This window comes from Triticum urartu, chromosome 3A (assembly GCF_056163025.1).
Source record: "Triticum urartu cultivar PI428250 chromosome 3A, HENAU_Tu73, whole genome shotgun sequence".
NCBI classification, from domain to species: domain Eukaryota; kingdom Viridiplantae; phylum Streptophyta; class Magnoliopsida; order Poales; family Poaceae; genus Triticum; species Triticum urartu.
In genome coordinates, this window is record NC_141875.1 from 579,661,526 (window position 1) to 579,678,866 (window position 17,341).

A 17,341-nucleotide genomic window follows, 5' to 3' on the forward strand; every position below is an offset into this window, starting at 1 on the left:
CCATTGATGTCGACCTATGGTATGTCGGGAAGAATGGCGTTCCCAAGGCTGGTGAAGGTGTCACCGCTGCTGATGTCAAGAAGTTCGTTCAACTGGACTCCACTGCCAAGAACATCATCTGTGGTCATCTGACCAAAGGACAGTATGGCCGAGTGAGTGCTTTGAAAACATCTAAGCTAGTCTGGGACTGGCTCTCCAAGGTCAACGAAGGCGTCTCAACCTAGAGAGATCAGAGAATCAGTGTCCTTCGCAACCTCTTCAACCGCTTCAAGAGAAATGACAATGAGAATGTCCAGCTCACGTTTGATCGACTCACTGACATCACAAATGAGCTTCAAGCCCTCGGCGCCACTGAGATCACCAAGCATGAAGTCGTCAAGACACTCCTGAGATCACTTGACAGCTCATTTGACACCCTAGCCCTGATGATTCAAGAACGTCCTGACTTCAAGACACTCGATCCGTCTGGCATACTTGAGAGGCTCAACACACACGAGTTTCAGCTTTCTGAGAAAAGAGATATCTACGGTCCCAACTATGGGCGAACTCGTGCCTTGAAGGCAAAAGCTGTCTCCTCATCTGAAGAAGAATCTGACAGCAGTTCTGGTGATCCTGAAGACATTGGAAAGGAGCTTGCTATGCTTGTGAAGAAGTTCCAAAAATTCACCAAGAAGAAAGGCTTCAGAAAGTCCTCACGATCAAGCTCAAGGAATGATGAAGCTTCTGCTCATGACTACAAGAAGAAAACATGCCACAAGTGCAAGAAACCTGACGACTTCATCTCTGAGTGTCCGCAGTGGGACAATGAGAACAAAAAGAAGAAGAGCAAGGAATATGACTCTGACGACAAGAAGAAGAAGAAATACTCAAAGTCTTCTTCCAAGTCTTCCTCAAAGTCATCATCACACAAGAAGAGCTCATCTGGCAAGGCACGTGCGTTTGTTGGCAAGGAAATGGATTCAGAGGAGGAGTCCGCTTCTAAGGAGGCGGAGGTGGAGTCTGAGGAGGAGTCCGATTCTGGCGTTGCAAGTCTGGCTACAGCATATGTTGCCAAGTCCATCTTCAACACTGAAGACAATGACTTCATCACCGACAGCGATGCAAATGACAAGGACTACTCCGCTCCTACCTACTGCTTCATGGCACGCGGTGCCAAGGTAAACACACGCACTACTCACTATCAAACATCTAGTGAAGATGACTCTGATTGTGGTTCAAAACCCAGCTACAAAACACTTGCTAAAATTGCAACTGAACAACAGAAAGCTATGGAACATATTCAAAAACTGTTAGACAAAAGCGATGATCTGTTAGACACTGAAATGACTCGATCTGAGTCCTTAATTGAAGAAATAAAAAATCTTCATGTTAAGTATGAGGAACTTGAAAGTCGTCATGAAACGCTCTCAACAACTCATGAAAAGCTTTCCTATGATTATCTTCAAAGGAAGCAAGATCTTGAGAAATTGAGAGCGGCTCATGAAGATCTTCAAAAGGAAAACGAGTCACTTCGCGCCGAACAGATCAGTTCCGCTCAGGAAGGATTTGAACCACCATGTCTTAAATGCATCGAGCGTGACAATGCTACTTCTGTTGCTGGGTGTTCTACTGCTGCTACTATTGCAATATCTTCAACTGTTGATGTGGTAACTAACCCCTCTGCTGAGGATACCACTGCTATTGCTGATGAGAATGCTAGGTTGAAGACATTGCTTGAAACAGGGATGTACAAAAGTCTCAAAGGGCATCAGACACTATGTGATGTCCTCAAAAAGCAGATCCTGAACTGAAACCCTAGGAAAGAGGGTGTTGGGTTCGAAAGGAAAATGAATGCTGATGGCTCTTACTAGAAACCTGAGCAGTACCCCAAAACCACATGGGTTGCTGCAAAGGGACCTTCAGCGGATCCATCCACCATATCTGGCTTCACTTGTGCTAATCCCATTGTTATTGATGAATCCTTTGATGCAAACTATAAACTGTTTAAGAATCAGAATGGTGAAGTGTTTGCCAGGTATATTGGTACTAACTGCAGGAATGGGCCACCTATGAAGAAAGTCTGGGTGCCGAAGAGGTGTCTGGAGAATCTTCCTGTGAATGTCGTCATGACACCACAAGTGAAGAAGACAAACCCCAGACCACAGGCTTCATATGGTCCAAAGGCTTCATACAGACAGAGGACTCACCTGAGTCGCACTAACGCAAATGTTTTGCAGGGAAACCATACTCAGGCCTGTGAATATGAGCGTGTTTCATCAAACCGCCATGTTCATAAGACCAAGAACTACTCTGCTTATTCTTATGAGTACTATTGTTCACCTGCAAGACTTTTTGCTAGGGCTCCAAAGCCAAAGTTCTCAGATGCTGCACTTAGACTCATTGCTTCGAAGCCACCCTTGAAGATGTGGGTGGCTAAGAAAGCTTAACTCTCTTTTGCAGGGAAACGTCTCCAGCTGAAAACCAAAATTGTCTGAAGCTATTGCTGGGGACCTTAGACATCTTGTAGGGCGCAAGATCAAATGCCCAAATGGTCTTATTATGTACTTTGTTCCTGAATCGCTTGCTACTCGCCCTATCAGTCCAAATCTCGATCTAAGCTTTCATAATCCACTGGTTCGTCAAATGTTTTTGCTTCACAATTCTCTTCGTGAAGCCTATCCCCCTAACTGCACGGTAGGGTACGACACCAGCTGCTTCAGAATGGATTATTGATAGTGGGTGTACCAATCACATGACTGGCAAGCGAAGCCTTCTTATGGACTCAACACTACGTCCATCTGACAAAAGTCACATCACATTTGCTGACACTGGTAAAAGCAAGGTATTGGGTCTAGGTAGAGTTGCAATCTCAACGGATCAACACATGGATAAAGTCATGCTTGTTGAATCCCTTGGTTTCAACTTAATGTCTGTTTTAATGCTTTGTGATTTAAACATGATTGTGATGTTTGGAAAATATCGTTGCCTTGTACTAATGGAATCTGACAAGTCTCTAGTGTTTGAAGGGTATCGGAAAGATGATTTGTACGTGGTAGATTTCTTAGCAGGACCACAGCTTGCAGTATGTCTTCTAGCAAAAGCTTCTGAATGTTGGCTCTGGCATCGGAGGCTAGGGCATGCTGGCATGAGGAACCTTCACACCCTTGCAAGGAAGAAGCATGTCATAGGCATCGGGGGCGTCAAGTTCAAGAAGGATCACTTGTGCGGTGCCTGTGAAGCAGGAAAGATGACGAGGGCCAAGCATCCCTCAAAGACAATCATGACAATGACTCAACCCTTCGAACTGCTCCACATGGATCTTTTCGGTCCCACTCATTACTCAACTCTTACTACTACTACTTGTCTCTATGGCTTTGTCATTGTTGATGATTATTCAAGATATACTTGGGTGCATATAATCCTCTACAAGACTGAAGTGCAGGATGTCTTCAGACGCTTCGCCAATCGAGCAATGAACAACTATGGCGCCAAGATAAAGCACATCAGAAGTGACAATGGCACTGAATTCAAGAACACTGGCCTAGATACATATATTGATACCTTTGGCATCACACATGAATTCTCAGCTCCGTACACGCCACAGCAGAATGGCGTCGTCGAACGCAAGAACAGAACACTTATTGAGATGGCCCGGACGATGATTGATGAATACAAGACTCCAAGAAAATTCTGGCCGGAAGCCATTGATACTGCATGCCATATCATCAACTGTGTTTATATTCACAAGCTTCTGAACAAGACATCCTATGAGCTCCTTACTGGCAAAAAGCCAAATGTCAGTTACTTCAGAGTATTTGGCGCCAGGTGCTGGATCAAGGATCCACATCACACTTCAAAATTTGCACCAAAAGCACATGAGGCTTTTATGCTTGGATATGGAAAGGATTCACACTCCTACAGAGTCTTCAACCTTTTTCACTATAAAGTGGTTGAAACAGTGGATGTGCGGTTCGATGCGACTAATGGCTCACAAAGAGAGCACCTGCCAAATGTGCTAGATGAAGTTCCATCCAGTGAATCAATCAAGCTTATGGGAACTGGAGAAATCATACCGTCTGAAGCTCAGCCTGAAGAGGAACTTATCATCTCCGCACCTGATCAACCTGAAGACAATGCTCAGCCTGAAGACCAATCCCTCTAACGATGACAATGATCAGCAAGAGCAAAATCTTCGTCCTGTACATCCTTGTGTTGCAAATGAAGTACAGATTGAGAGAATAATTGATAGCATCAATGCACCAGGTCCACTCACTCGTTCAAGAGCAACACAGCTAGCAATTTTTTGTGGGCACTTTGCATTCGTCTCTATATCTGAACCCAAGAAAGTTGAACAAGCCTTCATGGAACATGAATGGATTCAAGCTATGCAAGAAGAGCTTCAACAGTTTGAGCTGAATAATGTATGGGAACTGGTTAAGCGTCCTAATCCTCGCAAGCATAATATAATAGGCACCAAATGGATATATCGCAACAAGCAAGATGAGCATGGTCAAGTTGTCAGAAACAAAGCTCGTCTCATTGCTCAAGGATACACTCAAGTTGAAGGGATTGACTTCGATGAAACATTTGCTCATGTGGCTAGACTTGAAGCCATACGCATACTATTGGCCTATGCAAATCATCATAACATACTTCTATATCAAATGGATGTGAAGAGCGCTTTTCTCAATGGCAAGATTGAAGAAGAAGTGTATGTTGCACAACCTCCTGGCTTTGAAGATCCAAAACATCCTGACATGGTGTACAAGCTCAACAAGGCACTGTATGGCCTCAAACAAGCCCCTCGGGCTTGGTAGGACACACTCAAAGACTTCCTGAAGAGCAAAGGCTTCAAATCTGGTTCCCTCGACCCCACTCTCTTCACGAAGACATATGATGGTGAACTGTTTGTGTGCCAAATATATGTGGATGACATTATCTTCGGCTGCATCAATCAGAAATACAGTGAAGAGTTTGGATATATGATGCAAGAGCAATATCAGATGTCCATGATGGGTGAGCTGAAGTTCTTCCTTGGTCTTCAAATACGTCAGCAACGCAACGGCATCTTTATATCTCAAGAGAAGTACCTCAAAGATTGCCTGAAGAAATTTGGGATGCAAGACTGCAAAGGCTTCACGACGCCAATGCCAGCTAAACATCATCTGGGTCCCGACGACAATGGTAAAGAGTTCGATCAAAAGGTATACCGCTCCATGATTGGTTCTTTACTTTATCTATGTGCATCTAGGCCAGATATTATGCTTAGTGTTTGCATGTGTGCTCAATTCCGAGCGGCACCAAAGGAATCGCATCACTTAGCTGTGAAGCGAATTCTTCGATATTTGGCTCACACCCCAACATTAGGATTATGGTATCCGAAGGGCTCAGAGTTTGATCTGGTTGGATTCTCGGATGCTGATTATGCTGGTGACAAGGTGGATCGCAAGTCTACATCAGGCACATGTCATTTTCTGGGACGATCACTTGTATGTTGGTCTTCAAAGAAGCAGAACTGTGTATCTCTCTCCACTGCTGAATCTGAATACATTGCTGCTGGATCTTGCTGCGCTTAGCTTCTGTGGATGAAGCAAACACTCAAAGACTATGGCATTCATCTGAAGCAAGTGCCACTCTACTGCGACAACGAAAGCGCCATCAAGATTGCCAACAACCCAGTTCAGCACTCGAAGACAAAGCACATTGAAAACTTTCTCAGAGATCATGTTGTGAAGGAAGATATTGATATCATACATGTCAACACTGAAGAGCAATTGGCAGATATCTTCACCAAGCCCTTGGATGAGAAGAGATTTTGCAAGTTACAGTGTGAGCTAAATATCTTGGAATCCTCAAATGTCCTGTGATCAGGCACACATCCTAACACTTATGCATATTGATGACTTAGATGTGCAACACACGAAGTAAAGTATATCTTCAATCAATGAAGACATACATTCTAAGTGTGAATACATTAATGTGGAATTTGACTTCGGAGCGCCACGATAATTGTGCACCGTGTCTGGGTCTAATACTTCCTATACGGTGGGTAACGCCACCACCAAATTCTTCTGTTTGAATTGTTTTACCCATGGCGTTACATTTGCTATATCTTCACATTTTTGTTTGTCTTCATTCTCAACTTGTCTTCATGATTATCTTCACTATATTGGTTTGATTGTCTTTCTTACATATATATATATATATATATATATATATACGAGTGTTCTGTCCTCTACAGCATTCACTTATAGCTATGTCTTCTTGTTGAATCTTTTGAACTAAGTGAATGTGATCGGACCCTAACCTCTCTATGCTCTCTATCTCAAACCTTATCTGTCCAAGTCATATGCATTCTCTTGAAACTGTCGAATGTCTTCTCTGCGTCCTTGTCAGCAGAAGATACAGAGATAAACATTAAGTCCACTTTCAATGCTAATTCCTTCACCTGAAACCCGGAGAAGTGGGAACGACCACCCAACAATCCAGGCATGTGTGGGAACGTGGAACAACCTCCGATAGGTTGCATGATGGCCACATGTCCTTCAGATGTGAATCGCCAGGGGCACCTGTGTAATAACACTGTGCCGTCCCTGTCCCTATAAATACACGCCTCACCACAGTCATTATCCTTTCTTCCACTCTCGCACAAACCCTAGCGCCACCGCTAGCCCTCGACGACGCCGGCGATGAAGCGCTTAGCTGCCGCGACCTCTCCGACGCCGTCTTCACGCCGGCCGCGGACATCGTCTTCTCCGCCGTCGCCGTAGGTGTCCTCCGTCGCCAAGTTAAGGCACGGACGATCGAACTGCTCGGCGTCATCTCCCACTCCGTCTAGCAGTTCTTCGTGTGGTAAATAAAACTTCCTTTTTACGGCCCCTTTGATCCTATAGATTCATCACTTTCTACCACAAGCAGTTCCTGTTCACACAAGTTGGATCTATTTCATACTGCATCTCATAATATGCCTAGTATGTTCACTTATGCTTTACAAAGTAGTTAGATTCCTCACTTGTACTTATTCGTGGATTTGTACAAATCTGGAACCAACTCTCTATCTATGAGTGAATGTCTTCGCACTATGAGGTCAATGTCTTCTAAACTGATTTATCTTCAAAATCTTCTGAGAATGCATATGACCTCTTCCCCTTCCCTCGCACCTTAATGCTGTCACAGGTACATGTCCGTGGGAGAATCCCTTGGTTCTCATAGTCTGCATTCATTTGCAGAATTCTTACAGCATCACATTAACTCTCCCGAAGCCAGTTCCTATTTGTCCAGCAAGAGAAAACCTTTGAAGCCTTTGAACGTGTTGAAGCCATTCAGTTTGAAGTTCATGGCTGTAGAGAAATCAGTAAGGAAGGGTGGCAGAGAGCACCGTGGGGGTACATCAACGGACCTGCCTGAAGATCTTAATGAACTGTACAAAACTGACCCCGAAGAAAGCTATGGTCAGTGCAAGACACGAATCCAATGGATTCGAAGATACTGGGCCGAGAAATGGTTCAAGTACAGGTTCGTGACCCAGGAATATGCTGAGAAAAATGCCATCAAGCGACCATGGGGAGACATCCTATACAGAAATCTTCAACCCAGGTCCAGAGATGAAGCCATTGAACAAGGCTTCTATCCCTGCATGGTCGTCCTCTAACGCCAATTGCTCAGGATGCATCATGGGCTGATCACCCACAACAACAAGTCACACCACCCCGGCAAGAAGAGGAAGATGACTTTGAGGCCCAGCCAACTCCGTCTCCAGAGGCGTCGCCAGCGTTACGAAGGCTTCGCAAAGGACCAAGGTCTCAAGTCCCTCTTCCGAGCGTTCCAGACGGAGAAGTGCCCCACCAATCTATTGCATGGCAAGTGTTTCAAGATGCCACTCCTACTGTGAATGTCTCCGAGTCTGAGGCTAAAGCTGCTGAAGACATTCCGGCTGCATCAGCCGACGACACACAAGAAGAAGAACGTGTCCCTCCTCCCCCCATTACTGAAGAAGCTGTTCTCGAGGAGAACGTGTCTGTGCCCGACCCTCCAGCTCATCAAGTGGAGGTTGAGAATCTTGAGGCTGCCAACACCAACACAAATGAAGCCAATGACGTAGTCATGGCTGAAGCAAATGTGGAGCCTGCACCAACAAATGTGCCAGAAGTCAATGAAGCCAATGATGCAACTGCTCCTGTTCCTGCGCCTGCTGCTGGTCCTCAGTTTGACTATCACGTTGAGCACAGGCCTCAGGTACAGAAGCCAATGCCAAGGTTTCCCAGGTTTCCAGGTCCTGCATCGGCACCCGGATCTTTTAATGTCAATGGCTTCGAAGCAGACAACACCTTCTTCAATAGCGCCAAGAACCCCTACTCAAGGGAAAGAATATCTTCTGATCGGTTTTGGAGCTATCCGCAGCGAAGTTATTACTCATGCATTCTGTACAATCAAGGTCGCATTTTTCCTCATATGCGTCTTGACACTGAAGCCATAACTAGTCTGCCTTGCTTAGAAGAAGCTCTGGATTGCTTCAAAGAGTCTGGATTATTGCCATTCGTCACCGACAAAGAGCACTGGAACGAAGAGTTGCTGCTCCAATTCTATGCCACTCTTCACATTTGTGACTACAACAGAGATCCGAAGACTTGGGTCCTTGAGTGGATGACCGGCAATGTTCATCACGAAGCCAAAGCCTTTGATATCATTGAGCTCACTGGTCTGCCCACTCCTGGAGATCTTTATGAACCTGGTTGTCAGCTTCACAGTGCAGCTATGAAGAGCATCCTTCAGAAGCCTAAACCGAACATGAGTCAGATGCTTAGCATGATGAAGCCCTTGCCTCCAGATGCTGCATATCCTAAGGAGTTCTTTGTTGAAGACCTTGAGTATCTGCCACGCACTATCTATCACATTATCAGGCGAACTCTCTGGCCCATCAAAGGACATTCTCCACATGCAAAGCTGGAAGGTGCAATGAAGACTTTGGTCTTTTATATTCTTCACGGCAAATGCTTCAATACCCAAGACTTCTTCATCCGCCAACTTGCTGCATCAGGATCTGATCTTTTTGGTTTGAAGTTTTACGCTCCATGGATAATGCGGCTGATCAAACTACACTCAGCTGTCTCATATCAGCCCTTTGCTCGCAATCATCAGATCTTTCTGCCTGACGTTGATATGTCCGTTGAAGCCATCTATCAAGAGCCTGCCAAGGAGCCTCTTAGTCTTCAGAATGTTGAGCATCAAAGTTTCTCTCAAAACATTGAAGGAGTTGAAGCAGTCACTCGTGTTTATCCTCTGGCTGGTACTACACGTGCACCTCATCGTGCCCTCACTGAAGCCACTGAAAGCACTATTGCCCAACGGCCCAAGAAGCGACCTCGTGTTCTCAATGACCGAGAGCTTCTGGTTTCCCTTCATCAGAAATAGGATATGCATCATGACTGACTGAAGCGCCAAATGCAAAGCCTCTTGGTGGATGTCAACCGCATTCGCAATCTTGCCACCAAGAATGCCTTTGTTGCCCATGAAACCTGTCGGCGTACATGGAAAGGGCTGACGCTTATGTGTTCTGAAGATGATCTTCAGGAGGATGGCTTCTCTGAACGTTTCAAGTTTGACTCCACACCTCCAAGAAGGACTGTGCTACGACGAACTCCGTCTCTTGAAGACTCTGAGTTCTCTTCCTCCGCGGCAACTGTGAATGCTAGAGTGATCGAGGACGAAGACGATGCCACTTCACCGCCCCCTACCTCTGCACGCATCGACACTGCCCCGAGTTCGTCTGCACCGCCGAACAACACCGACGACCTTGCTGCTTCACCTACTCCTCATGGGAACGAGTAGACGCTCTATGTCTTTAAACCTTTTTGGTCGTTACTGACAAAAGGGGGAGAAGCATATGAGTTTGATAGTCTTCAAGCGGGTTCATATGGGCGGTTGCTTTATATTTTGCCTAGTGTTTACAACTCTCGTTTTGATACATTTGGTTCTTTGAGTTGTAACACTTAAGCTCGATGGTCGTCTGCAAAATGACAGATATGTCATGTAGTCGCTTCACTATGCTTACTGGGTCGGCCCAGTTTGCGCGAGCGGGGGAGACTGGGTACATGCGACTCCAAGCTATCTAGCACGTACCGTGCCAAATAGAAGCACCTAGCCCGGACACTTTTTACCATTCAACAAGGTACATCAAACGGGTGCGAACCAGTCCGGTTGTCTAAAATCCCACAAACTAAATACAATGTAGGAGAGCTTCGCAACTATGCGGACGTCTGCATGTCCCACCAAAAGCCACCACAGAGCCACGCTACAACTGCTCCCTCTCCTATCAACTTTGTCTCTCTCCCTCCCATGAAAAATCCCCCAAGTCCATCGCTGCCCTCCATGCACGGGTAGCTTGTAAGGAGCGAGGGAGGTCTGTGATAACAAAAATTAACTATGTGTATATGTAAGGCAACCCATCTTAGCTATGTGGATGTGCGCTTTGTCGCGTCGCCTTCTTTCCATCGCCTTTTTTATCCTTTGTTTTTGTTGTTTTTCATACTTTGCAAATTTGCTAGGCCAAATATATGGTAAAAGCAAGAAAAACATGAGCAAGATCAAGCAAGGGAAAACAATCCAGGACCAAAAGGTGACCAATGCGACGAACATGGGAGCAGCTTGAGCTTGAAATAGGCAAGACACTACAAAAGCCAAAATATGAACCCTCAACGGAGAAAGACACGGCTGCGAATCATAGACACCATCGCTAGCAAATTGCCTAATTGGGCTAACAACAAGCGACTTTCTACACTTTTTGACGTGCAATATAGACTCATATCCAAACAAAATGAGTGACATGTTCCGCACATCTCTACTCCTAATGAAGCAGTTCGTACCTCATTTCGTTCGTTCGCTTCCACCTATCGATGAAAGGAAATCGCCCCCGCGTCCCACCTCCTCGCCCCATTGATTTTCTCTCTCCCTTGTAACATGAAAAACTGGCAGCATATATATATAGTAAGTAAAAAGGAGAGAGAACCGGTTTGCATATCTCTCCATCCATCCAAATCACGGACAGATCGTTGCGTACAAATCACATGGGTGCTTTCCTAGGGCGTGTTTGGTTGCCGTGCGCTACAGTCCCCGCATTGCATACACTTCTCCATCCAACCCTGTTATGCAAATGCAGCCTCAAATGCACCATCTACATGTTGTTTGGTTGCCTGCATGGGCAGAACCACACTGTCTGGTGTTTGGTTGACTGCATGTTAGTGGACAAACCCAAGGCATGGTGTTTGGTTGTATGCAATGCCTGGTGTGTGGTAATCTCTTTGGCTAGTAGGTGAGGTAACCAGCATACTTCGGCACAACCATGTAGCACACATTGTCGGTGTCAAAACCGGCGGATCTCGGGTAGGGGCTCCCAAACTGTGCGTCTAAGGCTGATGGTAACAGGAGGCGGAGGACACAATGTTTACCTAGGTTCGGGCCCTCTCGATGGAGGTAATACCCTACTTCCTGCTTGATTGATCTTGATAATATGAGTATTACAAGAGTTGATCTACCACGAGATCGTAGAGGCTAAACCCTAGAAGCTAGCCTATGATTATGATTGTTGTCGTCCTACGGACTAAACCCTCTGGTTTATATAGACACCGGAGGGGGCTAGGGTTACACATAGTCGGTTACAAGGGAGGAGATCTACATATCCGAATTGCCAAGCTTCCCTTCCACGCAAAGGAGAGTCCCACCCGGACACGGGACTAAGTCTTCAATCTTGTATCTTCATAGTCCAACAGTCCGGCCAAAGTATATAGTCCGGCTGTCCTAGGACCCCCTAATCCTGAACCAGGCTTCAATGACGATGAGTCCGGCTCGCAGATTGTCTTTGGCATTATAAGGCGGGTTCCTTCCCCGAATACTCCATAGAAGATTTTGAACACAAGGATCATGTCCGGCTCTGCAAAACAAATTCCACATACCACCGTAGAGAGTACAATATTCCACAAATCCAATCCGCTGACAACTTTTCCCAACGTGACACCACGCCACGATCCGGTCTTTATTCGAACCGTTCTCCCTAACCAGCTACCGCGGATGTCGCGAGGTGATACGTCTCCGTCGTATCTACTTTTTTCAAACACTTTTGCCCTTGTTTTGGACTCTAACTTGAATGATTTGAATAGAACTAACCCGGACTGACGCTGTTTTTAGCAGAATTACCATGGTGTTATTTATGTGCAGAAACAAAAGTTCTCGGAATGACCTGAAACTTCACGGAACGTCTTTTCGGAAATAATAAAAAATCCTTGCAAAAGATGAAGACCAGGGGGGCCACCACCTATCCACGAGGGTGGAGGGCGCGCCCCCCTACATCGTGGGCCCCGTGGAGCTCCTCTGACCTCAGCTCCAACTCTATATATTTGCTTTTGGGGAGAAAAAAATCAGAGAGAAGGATTCATCGCGTTTTACGATACGGAGCCGCCGCCAAGCCCTAAAACCTCTCGGGAGGGCTGATGTGGAGTTCGTTCGGGGCTCCGGAGAGGGGAATCCGTCGCCATCGTCATCATCAACTGTCCTCCATCACCAGTTTCATGATGCTCACCGCCGTGCGTGAGTAATTCCATCGTAGGCTTGCTGGACGGTGATGGATTGGATGAGATTTATCATGTAATCGAGTTAGTTTTGTTAGGGTTTGATCCCTAGTATCCACTATGTTCTAAGATTGATGTTGTTATGACTTTGCTATGCTTAATGCTTGTCACTAGGGCCCAAGTGCCATGATTTCTGATCTGAACCTATTATGTTTTCATCAATATATGAGAGTTCTTGATCCTATCTAGCAAGTCTATAGTCACCTATTATGTGTTATGATCCGTTAACCCCGGAGTGACAATAATCGGGATACTTACCGGTGATGACCATAGTTTGAGGAGTTCATGTATTCACTATGTGCTAATGCTTTGTTCCGGTACTCTATTAAAAGGAGGCCTTAATATCCCTTAGTTTCCGCTAGGACCCCGCTGCCATGGGAGGGTAGGACAAAAGATTTCATGCAAGTTCTTTTCCATAAGCATGTATGACTATATTCGGAATACATGCCTACATTACATTGATGAATTGGAGCTAGTTCTGTGTCACCCTATGTTATGATTGTTACGTGATGAACCGCATCCGGCATAATTCTCCATCACCGATCCATTGCCTACGAGCTTTCCATATATTGTTCTTCGCTTATTTACTTTTCCGTTGCTATTGCTATCATCACTACAAAATACCAAAAATATTACTTTTGCTACCGTTGCCACTACTATCACATTACTTTGCTACTAAACACTTTGCTGCAGATATTAAGTTTCCAGGTGTGGTTGAATTGACAACTCAGCTGCTAATACTTGAGAATATTCTTTGTCTCCCCTTGTGTCGAATCAATAAATTTGGGTTGAATACTCTACCCTCGAAAACTGTTGCGATCCCCTATACTTGTGGGTTATCAAGACTATTTTCTGGCACCGTTGCCAGGGAGCATAGCTCTGTTCTTTGAGTCACTTGGGATTTATATCTGCTTATCATTATGAAGAACTTGAGAGATCCAAAAACCAAGATTTATCCCTGAACTATGAGGGGAGGTAAGGAACTGCCATCTAGCTCTGCACTTGATTCACCTTCTGTTTTGAGTAAGCTTGCGACACCTAAACCTGCTTCTGCTATTCGTTCTGATATGTCGCATGTTATTGATGATGCCACTTCTGCTATGCATGATACTTATGATGAAACTACTTCTATGCTTGATACTACTGTGCCACTCAGTGAATTTTTTAATGAACAACTTGCTAGGGCTAGAGAGATTGAAAATATTGAATCTGATAATATTGATGAAAGTGATGATGAAGACTTGCTCGTTATTCCTAAGGGTTATGTTTTTGATAAAGAAGCTTCTTTAGCTATTTTAGCTTGCAAAGATAGTTATAAACTTAAGAGGTTATTAGCTAAATGGAATAAAGCAATCTCTAAATGCTAGGATGAAACCTGACCCTGCTTTTGCTACTTCACCTATCTTTGTAACTGATAAGGATTATGAATTCTCTGTTGATCCTGATATATTTACTTTGGCTGAATCTGATCCTTTTCATGGCTATGAATCTAAAACTGTTGTGGCACATCTTACTAAATTAAATGATATAGCCACCATGTTCAATAATGATGAGAGAACTCGCTACTTTTATATCCTTAAAATATTTCCGTTCTCATTAAAGGATGAAGCTAAGATATGGTTTAATTCTCTTGTTACTTCTCTGCTAAATATTTCCATGCTCATAAGAAACAAGCCGCTTTAAGGGATATATATAATTTTGTGCAAATTGAAGAAGAGAGTCTCCCACAAGCTTGGGGGAGGCTTCTCCAATTACTTAATGCTTTGCCTGATCATCCTCTTAAGAAAAATAAAATACTTGATATCTTTTATAATGGACTAACTGATGCCTCCAGAGATTACCTGGATAGTTGTGCTGGTTCTGTTTTCAGGGAAAGAACGCCGGATGAAGCTGAAATTCTATTGAAAAATATGTTGACAAATGAAAATAATTGGACACTTCCCGAGCCAGCTCCTGAGCCTATTTCTAAACCAACTCCGAAGAAGAGGGGTATTCTATTTCTCAGTCCTGAAGATATGCAAGAGGCAAAGAAATCTATGAAAGAAAAAGGTACTAAAGTTGAAGATGTTAAGAATTTACCTCCTATTGAAGAAATACACGGTCTTAATTTACCGCCCGTTGAAGAAACACATGATCTTAATCCATTACCTATTGAAGAAGTACATGGTCTTGATAACCCGACACATGTAGTAAAGGTAAATTCTCTTTATAGATATGATAAAGCTGAAATCCCATTTACTAAGTTTGCTAGCCCATGCTTAGATGAGTTTGATAAATTTATGGCTAAGCAAGAAGATTTTAATGCTTAGTTTGGTAGACAATTGAAATACAATTCGAATATGCTTGAACACTTGGGTGATTATATGGCTAATGTAAAAGGTGAACTTAAACTTATTAGTAAACATGCTTCCATGGTTACCACTCAAGTAGAACAAGTACTTAAGGCTCAAAATGATTTGCTCAATGAATTGAATAGTAAGAATAATGATAATGCTGTTAGAGTTATGACTAGAGGTGGTAGAATGACTCAAGAACTTTTGTATCCTGAAGGCCATCCTAAGAGAATTGAGCAAGATTCTCAAATAAATAATATAGATGCACCTAGTCCTTCTAATAGGAAGAAAAAGAAAAATGATAGGACTTTGCATGCTTCTAGTGAACCTATTACTTAAACACCTGAGAATCCAAATGATATTTCTATCTCTGATGTCGAAACACAATCTGGTAATGAACCTAAAACTAGTGATAATGTTAATGATAATGTTCATGATGATGCCCAACCTAGTAATGATAATGATATAGAAATTGAACCTGCTGTTGATCTTGATAACCCACAATCAAAGAATCAACGTTATGATAAGAAATACTTTGTTGCTAGGAAACACGGTAAGGAAAGAGAGCCTTGGGTTCAGAAACCCATGCCTTTTCCTCCCAAACCATCCAAGAAAAAGGATGATGAGGATTTTGAGCGCTTTGCTGAAATGATTAGACCTATCTTTTTGCGTATGCGATTAACTGATATGCTTAAAATGAATCCTTATGCTAAGTACATGAAAGATATTGTTACAAATAAAAGAAAGATACCGGAAGCTGAAATTTCCACCATGCTTGCTAATTATACTTTTAAGGGTGGAATACCAAAGAAACTTGGAGATCCCGGTGTACCAACTATACCATGCTCCATTAAAAGAAACTATGTTAAGACTGCTTTATGTGATCTTGGAGCCGGTGTTAGTGTTATGCCTCTCTCTTATATCGTAGACTTGATTTGAATAAGTTGACACCTACTGAAATATCTTTGCAAATGGCTGATAAATCAACTACTATACCTGTCGGTATTTGTGAGGATGTGCCTGTTGTAGTTGCAAACGTTATTATTTTAACGGACTTTGTTATTCTTGATATTCCTGAGGACGATAGTATGTCTATTATTCTTGGAAGACTCTTTTTGAATACTGCAGGGGCTGTTATTGACTGCACTAAAGGCAATGTCACTTTTCATGTTAATGGTAATGAGCATACGGTACACTTTCCGAGGAAACAACCTCAAGTTCATAGTATCAACTCTATTGGAAAAATTCCATCGATTATATTTAGAGGTTTTGAATTTCCTCTTCCTACTGTCAAGAAGAAATATGATATTCTTGTTATTGGGGATGTGCATATCCCCGTTGAGGTAACATAGTGTTATTCGAAATTTCTCCGGTTCCATGTTATTCAGAATGAGTTCGTTAACAAGACTTGATCAACCTTGTTAGTGGATTCCTTTTGATGAGCATGCGATGGATGAAACTAGAAGGCACAACCTTTTGCACCCTCCTCTTACTTTCTGTTATTTATATTAAATAAAATAAAAATAATTTTTTTGTCTGTTATCTGATTTATCCGTGCAATATAAAAATACCCCAAAAATAAAAGTTCTCCAAATGCCCTGAAATTTAAATATGATTTTTTCTGGAATATTTGAGAATATTTGGCACTGAGAACACAACAGGAGGAGCTGGCACCTGGCCACGAGTGTCAGGGGCGCGCCCCTTGCCTCGTGGGCCCATGGTGGCCCTCCTCCACTTATCCTTGCACCCACACACTCCTTCTTCCTCCCACAAACACGATTATCCAGTTCATACCCGAGTCCAAGCTCATTTTGCTGCCATTTTCGATCTCCTTGCTCAAAGCACCTCTCACAAAACTGCTTGGGGAGATTGTTCCTTGGTATGTGACTCCTCCATCGGTTCAATTAGTTTTTGTTCTAGTGCTTTATTCATTGCAAATTTGTGCTGCTTAGGTGACCCTGTTCTTGAGCTTGCATGCCAAATTTATATGGTCAAAAGTAGTTTTGATGCATGATATAGGTTCTAGGCACTTGTAGGAGTAGTTGCTATCAATATTATTGAGTTTGGTTAACTTTTATTTTGAAGTTACTAAAAATTTCAGAAATTTTTCGGAGGAAGAAATATGTTTAGGAAAATGTATCAAGGGGCTCTTCAAGGAAACAAGAGCCCAGGCTTGCAATGTGCTATGCTGATGATGAGCCACCAAGAAACGCTCCAGTGCGTCCTTGTGAATGGCCTTCGGAAAACTTTATGGATCGAGCGGGAATTAAGGAAGAATTTAACGCATATTGCGTAACGCTGATCTTGTGAGCTTCGAGGAAGAAAAGTGCAGCCAGTATCACTATCTCACTAGTTCCTTTGTGAGGAGGTTTGAATTTTCATCTTCACATAATTCTCCAACTGTCTTGT